The following is a 14,797-nucleotide window of genomic DNA, read 5'->3' as shown; positions in this document are numbered from 1 at the left end:
AGGGCGAGCCAGAGGCCGAGCCGGCGGAGCCGGCCGCTCAGTGCCGCGCACCCGGCCCTCCCCCGCGCTCTTCGCGGCTGGTGGGCCCGGGCCCTTAGCGCTGCCTCCGGCCTCGGCGGCTGCGGAGCGAGACCCGAAGCCCGGCCGGGGACAGCAAGCCGGAGCCGCGGCTGCGCGGCGCGGGGCAGGGCTGGCGCTGCCAGCTCCTCTGGGCTCCTTGCGACCCAGGAAGGAGGGGATCATCGGCGACGGCGACGTGGGCAGAGACCGCGAAGGAAACGCTCTCCGCTTCCCCCCGCCCCCTCCCCGGCCCGACCCCTTCGTTACGACCCCCGCCCAGCTGCGGCTCAGGCCGAGCCCATGAGTACAGCGGAGCGCCTCTGCCCGCGGGACTGCGAGCTACGGAGCAGAGAGGGAGGCTGCGTGGCCCGGGGGAAGCCCCTACCTCACCTGCGGGGCTCTGAGCCTCGCGTCCCCAGGGTCCAGGAGAGCCAGATGGGCAGCAGGAGAGCCGGGATCCCGGAGCACATGGCGCTGCTCCTCTGACTTAACCTGGGTGGGATCCGCTCTCCCCCACAGTCACCGAGCATTCTAACAGCGATGCGGGGATCCCCGCCCCTGCCCCCACCCCCAGGCTTTCCTGCCTGACCCGCCATCCAGCCCCTTGCATGGCGGCCTGATTAATTATTTATGCAATATAAGACCATTTTTTAAATTGGTTCTTTAAACTATTTCTCTCACTCTCACCCCCTGAACATTTCATGTGAGCACTGGGCCCTCCCTACTTACATAAATACATTTATAAGGAGTGTTAAAGAGAGGCCTGGATATGCACTCTTGCTTTATTATCGGGAAGCCGGAGTCCGAATCAGACGTGGAGACCCTGGACTATCATCCCAGGAACGGGAAAATAATGTGCCTTTTCTGGTGCAGCCTGGAGCTGTCCGTGGTTCTTAATATAAGGCAAAGAACCTCGTTTTCCCTATGACTGGCCCCCATCCTTTGGTTCTCATTTTAGAAGAGAACCTCCTGCACCTTGGCCAAGAAACAGACTGATGTGCACCACGGTCCACCCTGCCCTGTATGTCACCACTGTGTACCTGAGGAATGTCTGCTCACCCAGAGTCATAGGTCATATATTTTTCTTTACTGAATGGTCCTCTGTGCTTCAGACTTCTAATACTGATGAAGATGATTACACATTCCTACTTGTGGTCAACCAACAACACTTACAAATCAAGTCCATTTTCTGCTTGATAGACTACCTTGGGCCATTCCAGGACCTAATGAATGGTTAATTATAAGTAAATGCTTCTCTGTATTAATTACTTTTTCTACAAAGCTTAAGGTTTTCTTTTCTATTGTCAAGACTTTATATGGGTAAATATCTAAATCTAGGCCCTGGTTCTCAAGTTGGCATGTTTCTGACATTAATTTTAAATATCATTGCCTTTTTAAAAAAAATCAACAATTTTATTTTTGGAACATAAAATGTGACCACAGAAGCTGAATGGTTGGTATTAAGATAAGGTTAAGAGATAAATTTAGCTCCCTAATTATTTTCTGGAAAAGTCTATTTACAACTACTTGTATTCTGTGTCCTGTTCATGTGCAATGGAATTATCAGGAAAATTAGATTTGCATTATCATACCTTCCCCTCCACATTCATGTTTCAGTCTATTTCTCCTGTTTCCATGTACCTCTTTTAGAGAAATGCCCTGCTGGGGATCATGGCTATAGAAAACAAACAGTGAGAATAAGGTGCTTGAGAAAAACCAACAACATAGCAAGAATGATCCCCCTTTCTACTATTTTATATGTTCTAAAACTTGAAAACAACATTACAAATGTTATTGTCATCCAACCATGTAACACCTCAGATCTTGGCTTCAACAAGTCTCTGAGTATCTTGGCCTTATTTTTCATTCCAGTTGTTGCTTCACCATGCAGTTCTGCAAGAGCTCTGATCAGCTTTACATGGGAACAAATCCATACCCCTCACCACCTGTCCACATTGATTGTCTCTCACCTCCCATCTTCAGGCTTCTCAGTTAGCAATGAGGTCCAAATTCAACAGGACCTACTCAGTACTCACAAATGTGCAATCTGAAATTACTGTAGTGTTTGCCATCCATGGGATGGACCTTAGATGAACAGAAGATGGGAGCCAGGGGATAAATGATTCTCCCTCTATTTCTCCCTATGAAATGTCCTGAGATGCCATAGTAACTCCTTTCTTTTCCCTCTCCTTCCATGCCTGGATCCCCTTTTCCTTCACTCCTGTTTTCATCAGTATTACACACCCTAGAAAAGCAATAGCACTTCAATTTTGCCTCAGCATATGTTTTCTGGTGAACCCAGGCTAAGTCATAAACCCATTGGCAAGTCACTAAAAGTGTCACCTAAAATGCAGTCTTTTTCTAATATGAAGGCAAAATCTAAGAGAAACATTGCAGTAAGTGTACACTGCTATAATCAAGATACACTGGGCCATGAAGCTCATCACAGCTGCTGGCCAACTTGCACCTACGTGAGCAACAAAGGTTGGGCATGCAACCCTTGACTGCCCTCCTGTCTCAGCTCCTCCCACAGCCTTCTTGGAGGGTTGGATGTGCCGTGAACCCCAGGTAACCCCATCCTTCCACTCTCTTGCCAGGATTCCTGAAACCAAGAATATTTTCATATCTTTACTAGATGGTGCTAACATATTAGCCAAATCAGCTGGAAATAACTGATGCAGTTCTTTATTTTCTACAGAAAGAGGAAAAGGCTTTAGGGGTCTTACAAAGGATAAATTTTCATGTCAGAAGAAAAAGGAGATGAATGCAATTTTGTTCATAGTAAAGTGGTTTTAAACAGGCTAGAATAACATTTTGGGGTCCTTAAGGTAAGAAGCAGGAAAGGGAGGAAATAGATGAAGAGCATCACATGATCACTTTACCTAGTCCATGTTTGTGCATTTGGGCTGACCAAAAAGCCTTCACCAAACTGTGTTTTGTTCATAGTTGCCTCTTACTTATAGAAAATCAAGTTGTCTTTTTAAACAGTATCAAAGTTTCTGACAATATATTTTAAAGCTCTTTAAAATAACTCAATCAATTTGAAGTATGACACATGAAATTAAAAGTTAAATATATAATTAGATGATTTTTGAAAAATGTGTAGACCAGTGTACATTTCTATCATCCCCAAAATTCCATCTCAACCCTTTAGCATACATGCCATTCCGGATCCAGATAAGCACTGACTTAACATCTGTCATTATAGATTTTTTTTTTTTTGCCTGTTCCAGTATGCCATATAAGTGGCATTACACAGTATATGTTATTTTATGGCTGGTTTCTTTCTTTCAGTATAATGTTTCTGACATCCGTCCTTGTTGCAGATCCATAGTTTGTTTTACTGCTGGGTAGCATTCCATTGTGTGGTTATTCCACAATTTGTTTATCCATTCATCTGTTGATGGACCTTTCTAGTTTGGGCCATTATGAATACAAAGTCATGTACAAGTCTTTGTGTGGACATATGGTTTCATTTCTCTTAGGTAAATACCTAGGCGTGAATGGCTGAATCATATAGTAGAGTGCATGTTTAGCTTTATAAGGAACTGCTAAAATATTTTCCAAAGTAATTGAAGAATTTTACATTTCACCAGCAATGCATGAGAAGTGACTCTTCCACATCACCCCCATCAATCCTGGTGGGCGTGTAGTGGTATCTCATGAGGTTTGAATTTGTACTTTCCTGGTGACATGTAAATGTATTTCATTTGCCTACTGGCCATTCTTATCTTCTTTTTGAATATATAAATTTTTTCCCATTTTTAAATTGCATTCTTAGTCTTTTTTATTGAGATATGAGTTCTCTATATATTTTAGATACAAATCCTTTATAAAATATATGTAATGAGAATATTTTCTCCTATTCTGTGGCCTTTCTGTTTGCTTTCTTTGATAGTGTCTTTCAAAGAAAAGAAGGATTTAATTTAGATGAAGTTCAGTTTATCAATCTTTATCTATTATGGGTCAGACTTTTGGTATCCCACCTAAGAAAACTTTACCTTATCAGAAGTTAAGATTTTCTCTGGGTTTTCTTTAAAAAGTTAGCATTCATATTTACACCTTTGATATACTTAGAGCTAATTTTTTGTGGATAATGTGAGTAAGGGTCAAGGTTCTTTTCTTCCACGTGGATGTCCAGTTGTTTCAACACAATTTGTTGAAAATATTATTCTTTCTTCCATTGAGTTACTTCTACATTTTTGTTGAAAATCAATAGACCTTATATATGTGGGTGTATTTTGGGGGCTCTATTTCATTTATTCTGTTTCATTGACTTACACATGTATTCTTTCACCTATTCCATGTTGTTCTGATTAATGTAGCTGTAAGGTAAATTATCCAACTTTGATCTTCTTCTTAAAAAATGTTTTTGACTATTTGAAGTTTTTTTCATTTTCATAGACATTTTAGAATGATCTTTTCAATTTCTATAAAGAAGCTTCATGAGATTTTAATTCATATTACATAAAATCTATCGATGAATTCAGGGAAAATTGGTATCTTAACAGTATTGAATCCTCCAATCTGTGAAAACTCTGTATCTCTCTATTTATTTATAATAGATCATATTTAATTTTTCTCAGAAATACTTTGTAGATTTCCGTGCAAAGTCTTGCATTTGATTCAGTAAATATATCCCTAATTATTTCATATTTTATGCTGTTATAAATGTTATTTTTAATACTTCATTGTCCAATTGTTTGTTGGTAGTATATAGACATATAATTGATTTTAATATATTCACATTGCATCCTATAACCTTGCTCAATGTACTATTATTTTGATAAAAATTTTTGTAGATTCCTTAGGATTACATCAAAAAAGTCAATCATATAATCTCCGAATATAGATAGTTTTACTTCTTCCTCTCCTTTCTGGATGCTTTTTATTTCTTTTTCTTGCCTTACAGCCCTGACAGAGACCTCCAAGGCAATGTGGAATAGAAGTGGTGAGAGTGGGTACCCTTGCTTTATTCCAATATTAAGGGAAAATGTTCAGATTTTTTGTTGTTGTTGTTGTTGTTGTTTTTACCGTTAAGTATGATGTTAACATCTTCCTCTTATTTTTCTTCTGTTCTCTCTACCCTTTCCTCTTTGCCCCTTTTTGCACCTCTCTGAAAATTTCAGTCTTAAGGGTAGGGCCATACAAGATACGCATCTGGCATGGAATGAGGAGCCCAGGTAGTGTGAGGAGAGCATGAGGGTTCATAGCTCAAGTGGATGAAAAAAGACATCTTTTGGGGTAGAAAGCTGAGTTAGGATGTCACAGCCAAAACAAAAGTAAGGAGGGTATCACAGGGGAAGGACAGCCTGGCATGGGTGTCAGAGCGCATGGGAGATGAGGAAGGCATTGATGTGGACAAAGCAGCCTGTGTTTGACATCAGAGCCAAGGCAAGGTGGAGCCACGTCCCAATGGCAGGAGGGCTCATGTGGCTGTAAGGGTCTCAGAGGGTAGGAGAATATCCAGACATGGGGACTACCCTGAGTGTGGGTCTAAGCCCAGGCAGGATGAGAAAGGCATCCATTAATGTGGGCCAGCCTGGAATAAGGAACTGGAGCCCAAGCAGCATTAAGAAGGCATCCTAACACTGTGCAAGGGGAGATGTGGGCATCCATGTGTTGGGGTGACCTGTCATGGAAACTCAGAACTTGAGAAGAGTAAGGATGGCATCCACGTTCTGGGATGGCCCAAAATGAGATTCAGAACCTGAACAGGGAGAGCAGAAAGTGTGCAGGGTAGTGGCAGCAACAAGAGATTTGTTATACAGTGGGGCACTTATCAAATGAGTAAGTATATTAAAGATAATGGAAGCCAGATTTCTCTCTTTGGAGATGGGAGTTACAAATACTAAAAGACAGAGAAATAATCCCTGTGGTGTGAGATTGCGGTCAAGCATATTCGTGTGAACTAATGATTTTCAAAATGTATAGATAAGTACAAATATGTACATACACATATATATGCATATACTGTATGTATATTTTTCTGTACACCTACATATATACACATATGTACATATATTCTCAAGTTCTATCCACCAAGAATGCCTAAGAACAATGACAGCCCAATAGCAATCAGCTATTGCACCCCTGCACCCAGATCATGGATTCTATGTATAATTTTCTAACTAAACAGAGCCATGGCTCTTTGGGAAAAGGGTTGATTCTTGAGATAGATAGGCCAGGAAAGTACAAGGTAAGATTGAAATATCTTGTGCCAGAGAACAGGAAGTGTTTAAAGAATGATGGGGACGTGTCAAAGAGACACAGAATCCAGCTCGAATGTGTTTGTGCTGCCCAATTCTGGAAAAAAATTTGAGCATAAAAATTAATAATGACAATAATGAGCTACAACCCATAGAAAAAGAAGAGAAAAATATGAGTTAATGCATAATAATCAATTAGCTAATGAAATGTTTAATCACAAATGGCATATTTACATAGCTTTTTATTACATTCCCCACAAAATACTAATTATGAAGAAGAAACTTTACAGTATAGCTGGCAAACACCACCATAATCAAGTGATCAATACAAATAAATTAAAGAATGAAATAAATCAAAATAATGTGTCCCATGATATAATACATTGAGAAGAATATTGTATCAGTTCTATGACATGCCTAACAAAGATGTATAACCTGAATGTGATCATGAGAAAACATCAAACAAATTCCAATTGAGAGACTTCAAATACAACCCAACTGCCCTGTAATATTTAAAAGTGCCAACGTCATCAAAGTCAGGAAAGACTGAGGAACTACCCCAAACTGAAGGAAACTGAAGAGTCAGGGATTCTTAATGCATGTATGATTCTGAGCTGTAAGAGATATTAGTGGGGCAATTGGTGGATCTTGAATGGGATCTGAAGATTGCAGAGTAGTAAGTTAATATCTATTTCCTGATTTTGATGATCGTATTGTAATAACATAGGAAAGTCTCCTTGCATGTATGAAAAACACTCAGCCCTTTGAGGATGATAGTCATCAGCTTGGCTTCTTATGCACAGATGGTTCAGGGAAAAGTTCATTGTGAAGTCCTTCAAACTTCTCTGTAAGTTTATGATGGCTTTACATTTTTTTAAAAAAATCAAAAAACAAAAACAAAAAGTTTTCTCTAGGTACCCTTCAACAGATTAAGAAATATGCCTTCCGTTCCCAGTTTGTGGAAAATTTTATGAAGAATGAAGTGGAATTTTGTCAGATGCTTTTGTTGTTGTTGTGTATCTATGGAGTTAATCATATGGATTTTCTCCTTTATGGTTTTAATATGGTAGATGACATTGATCTTGAAATGTTAAGCAATCTTTGCATTCCCAGGATAAACATTACTTGGTCATGTTGCTTACATTTTTAATGTATCTGTGGATTTGACTTCCTAGTATTTTTGATGAGGATTTCTGTCTAGGTTCATGAGTGTTTGCTGTATAATGTCCTTTTCTTGTCTGGTTTTAGTTTCAGTGCAAAATGAGGATACAACACGCTCCCTCATTCTCTAAGTTTTGAAGGATTTTTTTGTAGGATAATTATCATTTCTTACTTAAATATTTTCTGGAATTCATCAAAGAAACCATCTGCCATTGAAGTTTCCCTTAGATTTTAATGATAAATATAATTTCTTTAACAGGCATAAGTCTATTTAGATTTCTATTTCTTCTCGTGACAGTTTTGCTAATTTATGTATTTTGAGAAGCTTGTCCATTTCACCTAAGTTGTCAAATTTAGTAACAAAAATGCCTATAATGTTCCCTTACTATAATTTTGAAGTCTGTAGTATATGTAGTTATGTTCCATCTTTATTTCCTGATATTGGTAGTTTGTGTCTTTTTGTCTTTTCTTAATAAGTCTACAGAGAGGTTGATTGCTTTTATTAATATTTTCAAAGAATCTGCTTTTGGTTTCATTGATTTTTCTTTATTATTTGTCTGTTTTCTATTTTATTAATTTCTACTCTCACCCTAATTATTTTCTCTACTTACTTTGGGTTCACTTTGCTCTTCTTTTTCTAGCTTCTTAAGATGGAATCTTAGATTATTGTGTTTTTTGTCAATAAATAATACATTTATTGTTGTTCACATGCACCTGAAACCTTCTACTACCTAAGTTTACCAGAAGTATTCTGCTTATACCATAAATGCCAAAAGGAAAGAACTTAAACTAGGGATGATGTATGTGCATTCTGAGGTATCACTGTAGAGAATAATACATTCAATAACAGTGTCCCTAAAAATCTATCAATTACTTGTGTTTTACAAAAGCACCATTAATTTCTTCATGTGAATCACCTTCCTAACCTTGACTGTGTAACAGTGCTGACTGAACGTATGAAAGAGATGGCAAAATACTCACTAGAATGAATTGGGTGCAATAAGAGACAAGGTAAAATGGAGAATTGTTACAATGTTTTAAGACCATAAAATAGGAAATTGGTATAGTTTTTCCTGTTAAAACCCAAAGTAGTATTATTATCGTACTATTGTCAATTTCTCTCTTTATGTCTGTTAGTATTTGTTTTATATATTTAGGTGCTCCTGAATTGGGTGCATATATGTTAACAAGTGTAATGTCCTCTTCTTGTATTGATCCCTTTTACATCATGGAATGCCCTTCTTTGTCTTTCATTATAGCCTTTGTTTTAAAGTCTATCTTGCCTGATATGAGTATTGCTCCCTGCTTTCTTGTCCTTTGCATTTGCATGAAATATCTTTTTCCATCCCCTCACTTTCAGTCTGTGTGTGTCTTTAGCTCTGAAGGGAGTCCCTTGTAGGCAGCATATGGAAGAGTCTTGTGTTTTTTTATCCAATCAGCCAGGCTATGTCTTTTGATTGGAGCCTTTAGTCCACTGACATTTAAAGAAATGATTGTAGCATGTACTTATTGTCATTTCAGTACATGTTTTCCAATTGTTTCTGTCATTCTTCTCTCTTCATTTCTTTTTCTTTTTGTTTCTACCATTGCGGTTTGATGATTTTCTTTAGTAGTATGCTTGGATTCCATTCTTTTTGGGTTTCATGTATCTATTGTAGGTTTTTGATTTGTGGTTATCATGAGGTTCACATATGTTGACCTATAACTATATCTACTTGTTTTAAACTCGTAGCCATTTAAGTTCAAACATATTCTAAACAATCTACATTTTTTACTCCCTTCCCCCACATTTTGTGTTTTTGATGTCATATTTTACATCTTCATGTTTATCCCTTATTAGTTTACTGTCAGTATAATTACTTTTACAACTTTTTGTCTTTTAATTACATGCTGGCTTATTTAAGTGGTGATCCTCTGTCTTTACTATACAATTGCCTTTCTTAGTGGAATTTTCCCTTTCCTATAGATTCTTAATTCTTTTCCACTTTGACATTTTTTTAGGATACGTTTAGCACTGATGAACTCTCTTAGATTTGCTTATCTGAGAAGTCTTTATCATTCCTTCTATTCTAAATGATAATATTGCTGGATAGAGTATCCTAGGCTGCAGGTTTTTCCCTTTTGGGACTTTGAATATATCTTGTTACTCCCTTCTGGCCTGTGAAGTTTCTGTAGAGAAATCAGCTGATGGCTTTATAGGAGTTCCTTTATATATGACTCTTCGTTTTTCTCTTGCTGCCTTTAGAGTTCTCTCTTCATCTTTAGGCTTTACCATTTTAATTATATGTCTTAGTGTGGCCTTGTTGCATTCATCTTGTTTGGGCTCCTCTGTGCTTCCTGTGTCTGAATGTCTGTGTCCTTCTACAGGCTTGGGAATTTTTTAGCCATAATTTCTTCAAATACATCTTTTATCCCCTTTTCTCTCTCCTCTCCTTCTGAGACCCCTATAATACAAATGGTGGTATGTCTAATGTTATCCTAAAGATCTCTTAAACTGTTTTCATTTTTTTAAACTTGCTTTTCTTTTTGCTGTTCTGATTGGATGATTTCCATTATTCTATATTCCAGATCATGTATGCCTTCTTCTGTATCATTTAGTCTGCTATTCATTCCTTCTAGTGTGTTTTTTTATTTCAGCTACTGAATTCTTCTTTTATGATTGTTTTTTAATATTTTCTAGGTCCTTGTTAAAATATTCACTGTTTATATCAATTCTTTTCACTAATCCATTTAAAATTTTTTATAAACAATGCTTTGAATTATTTACCTGGTAAATTGTTTATTTCTGTTTCATTATTTATTTTTTCATGAGTATTCTCTTGCTCTTTCAATTGAGAGCAGTTTCTCTGCCTTTTCATTTTACTTAACTTTCTCTGCCTCTATGAATTTAGGTGAAACAGTTGCTTACTGTGGTCTTAAGGGGTGTTCTTATGTAGGAATATCCCTATGTAGACTGTGTGTGCTCAGTGTCTCTGATGGGGGTGCTGGATTTGATGTGGATGCCAGTCATGTTTTTCCTCAGGGTGTGCTGGCAGCTATCACCTTGGTAGGGGTGGGGCTGGAGTTGGAGGAGCTAGAGCAGGCTCCTGGTGTGAGGCAGGACTTCCTCTCTGGTCAGTGGCCATCTCCACCCTATTGGGTGTCTGGTCCAATCCCACGTTACTGGAGTGGAAACCCTGAAGGTCAGGCTTGAGCTGGCTCTGTTCCATTTACTTGTTTGCTTGTTTATTAATTTATTTAATTTATTTATTTATAACCTAAGAGTATTATCCTGGGGGTTCACAGTGAATGTGTTCCCTTTAAATGTGTGTTTTTCCCTCTTCCTGCACTGAGACCGTCCCCCCAAATGAGGGGAGTGCTGAATCAAGTGGGGCTTGTGCACTCACGGAGGTCCTATGCTCTGCCTGTGTTGGATTCCACAGCTCCACTCAGACACAGCCCACAGTTTCATCCTTTTCTGAGATGTGATTGCCCCAGATCTAGTGTGGTGCTGTGCCATGGAGTGAGCAGGTTGGAGCCTTTGCTCAGCTTGGATATACAGCAAGGCAATCATGGTAAACCCAGAAGCCATACTGCTGTCGGAGATCTGAGCTGATTCAGGGGTGCTGCTTGAGTAAACAACAGTGGCCACTGCCATCCCACCTGGGCTCTGCTTCAACTGGGTCAACTCTGGGTCAACTCTGCTTCTAAAGAGTCTCCTTCCACGTTCTGGCCATCTTAGATCCAGTGCCACCTGTGGCATGAAGTGAGCAGGACCATGGCATTTGCTCAGCTCAGGCTGGGGAACATGGCAAGGTGGTTGTAGGAAACCCAGCAGCCACCAGGGCAGCCCCACACCCCCCACCCTGCATAGGGGCAAGCCATCACCTGCACAGTCCTCATGAGTGGAGTCTAGGCTTCTCCAGCCTTTCTGTCTTTCCCGGTGGTCTCCAAGGCACAGAGGGGGCTTTTCTCCTATATGTAAGATGTCCAGTCTGTGGCTTGACCTACACTCTCCCTAGGGTGAGGGTCCACCTGTGTGATCTCCCTTTTCCTCTGAGACTCTTCAGAGGAAATTGGTCCCAACCCAATCACTTTTCTTCCCTTCCTACCCAGTTACATGTGTAACTTTCTTATAGCCTTGGTTGTACAGGAGTCCTTCTGCCAATTTCCAGTTAGTTTTCATTGAGAATTGTCCACATGTAGATGTGTTTTTGATGTGTTCATTGGGGGAGGTAAGTTCCACATCTTTTTACTTGGGATATTCCCCCCCAAGTTTCCTTCCTTTAAAGAGAATATCTTTTAGCCTTTTTTTTTTTCAAATAGATCTGCTAGTGAAAAATTCCCTTACTTTTCCTTCATCTGAAATTGTCTTGATTTCTTCTTCATCTCTGAAGGGTTTTTTTAACCAGATATAGAATTCACAGTTGATAGTTCTTTCAGCACTTGGAAGTACTGCACCATTTTCTTATGGCCTCCATCATTTCTGATGAGAAATTTTCTGTCACTTGAATTGTTTTTCCTTTATTCATAGTGTGTCACCTCTCTCTGGGTGCTTCCAAATTTTTTTCTTTGTCTTTTGTTTTCAGAAGTTTGATTATGATGTACCTTTCTATGGATTTCTTTGGGTTTATCCTATTTTGAATTTGCTCAGATTCATGAATGTCAGGTCATGTAAAATTTGGGGATATCTCAGCCATTATTTTTTTAATACTTTTCAGCCCCAACTTCTTTCTCTGGGTCTCTGGAGTTTGGAGACTCTGATTGCATGAATGCTAGGTCTTTTGTTATAGTTCCACAGGTCACTGAGGCTGTGTTCAGTACTTTTTCTTTCAGTTTATTTTCTCTCTGCTGTTCAGATTGAGTGATTTCCATTTTCAAGTCACTGCTTCTTTCCTCTGTCCCCTCCACTCTGCTGTTGAGCCCATCCATTGAGTCTTTTATTTTGGTTATTGTATTTTGCAACTCTAAAATTTCCACTTATCAACAGTTTTTCCCTATATCTTCTATTTCTTTGCTGAGACTATTGTTTTCATACATTTCAAGTGTGTTCATAATTCTTGTTGAATTTTTATAATGGCTGCTTTAAAAATCTTTGTTTGATGATTCTAACATCTCTGTTATCTTAGTGCTGGCATCTATTCATTGTTTTTTTTATTCCATTCAAGATCTTCCTTGTCTTGGTATGATAAATTGTTTTCTATCAAAACCTGGACATTCTGTGTATTATGTTGCAAATATCTGGATCTCCTTTAACTCTTCTGTTTTATCTAGCACCCTCCAATTCCATTCTGGTAGGGAAAAGGGCCTGCTTCATTACTGCCAGATAAGGGTGGAAGTCGGGTTTGTCCACTCTGCTTTCATTGACTCCCAGGGAGGGAGAGACCCCCTGCTGGTTGACGTGGGGGTTCAGGAGCCCCAGTAGGCCTCTGTTGATTATAGTTGGAGAGAGAGAGAGCAGTGTCTCATTACTGCTCCTCATATGTCCTCCACTGACACTGCAGGAGGGTGGTTTCATTACCTCTGGGTCTTGGTAAAAGACTTTTCCACTAAACCTCCTCTGGCACCACGCCTGTGGGGAATGAGGGCTCCTCATTACTCTGAGAGGAGGAAAGGCCATGCTCCCCACGTGGTCTCCAATGAGTAGGTCTAGGAGCTTCTGTTACCATCCACTAAGGATGAACATCCTGCCTTCACACTCTGCCTGCTTTGGCCCCACCCCTGGGGGGTACTGAGGTCCTCTTACAGCCGGACGGAGCTGTTGTTAGTCTAGGCACCAATTAGCCTTGAAGTGGCTAAGGAGTGGGACAGGCCACAGTATTTTCAGTGGTGTTTGGCAGGAGTAAATATGTTATTGTCTAAAACTTTTCTGTCTTCCAGTACTGCCCTTTCTTGGTCTTTGGCTAGAAAGGGCAGACTTTTCTTGGGGTTCCTTTTTTTCTGTTTGTACTTGCTGGCATTTCCAGATTGCTGGCTTCTATAGTACTCAGTCTGAGATACATGAGACATAAAGAAAGCCCAGGTAATTCACTGCTATGTCACTCCCATCTCCCTCGGCCATCTGCATTTTTCTCCCCACCTTTCAATGTCTTCTTATGTTTGTAATTTTCAAATATATAACTTCTAGTGTTTTTAGCTATACTTAGCAGAAGGAATAGGAAATAGCACATTTACCCTTTCCCCTTATTCTTTCTGTACACTAAAAAAATTTTTTGTCAACAGAAGACAATAAAGAGGAAAGATAAATGATTAGATTTAATCTGCCATGTTTAATCCTCAGCCCATTAAAAAATTTCCCAATGTTATATTATTCTTTCATTCCTGAAGTAAAATAATTGTTCAGTCCTTATTTTAATCTGTGCCTCATATATCAGTGTAAGTTTCATTATTATTAATATTAAAGACTATTTGTTGAGAATTACTGCCATGTTTAACAATTTCTTTCTTGTCATGTTTCTTGCATTTCCATTCTTTTCTTCTCACTGCTCTTCCTGATATTTTTTTTCTTTTTCAGTGAGACCCTGTGAGTGGTAAACTCTTTCATTTCTATTTATTTGAAAATTGTATTTATTTTGTGCTTACTGTAGGGCCTTGCCTAGCTAAATATAGACTTCCAGTGTTCTGGGGTGTCAAGATGGAAACAAAGGCTTTGGCCCCAAGATGTCAAAAATGAGACTTATTTATAATATTGAATATTACATGTGACATGGCTGGTCTACTGTCTCAATAGTTAACATTTTCTATTAGTATTTTGATGAAAATAGCTCACTGTCTTCAGGCCTCATTTTTGTTTCTGTGAAAACTGATATCAATTTCATTGTTCTTTCTCTTCTTGTCTTTCCAAGGATTTCTTTGAGTTTATCCTATTTGGAATTTGCTCAGATCCATGGAAATTGTGATGTTCTACATATTTACCATGAAGATCCTGGCTATGGATTTCTTTTTGTTTATCCTTACTTTTGTGAATATTCAATCTGAGAATTCATGCATGAGGTTCTAGAAATTGTATCACTTACACTGTTCACCTGTCTCCCCTCTTTGACGCTCTTCTCTATAGCTTCTCCTTGTAGGACTCTTACATTGGACATCAGGGTTTATAGTAATCATTTCTTAAAGTAACATTGACTGTGAAAAATCCCATACTTTCCACCTCATTTTCTCTCTGTGCTGAATCAGGAGTAATTTTCTAGATCTAATCTCTAGTTCATCAATTATTTGGATATAAAACAACATGTTTTACCATTTGACCTAGTAACCATTCAATAAATAGTCACTGAATGAATCCATGAGTTAATAAGTTCCGCTAATCATCCAGATATAGGCATCTCCTATTTCAGGTCAATAACCTGTTCCTGAATTTTAAATGTTTGGCTAGAACATCATAACCA

This window comes from Balaenoptera acutorostrata, chromosome 3, assembly GCF_949987535.1.
Source record: "Balaenoptera acutorostrata chromosome 3, mBalAcu1.1, whole genome shotgun sequence".
NCBI lineage: Eukaryota > Metazoa > Chordata > Mammalia > Artiodactyla > Balaenopteridae > Balaenoptera > Balaenoptera acutorostrata.
Note: the sequence above shows the minus strand (reverse complement) of the source record.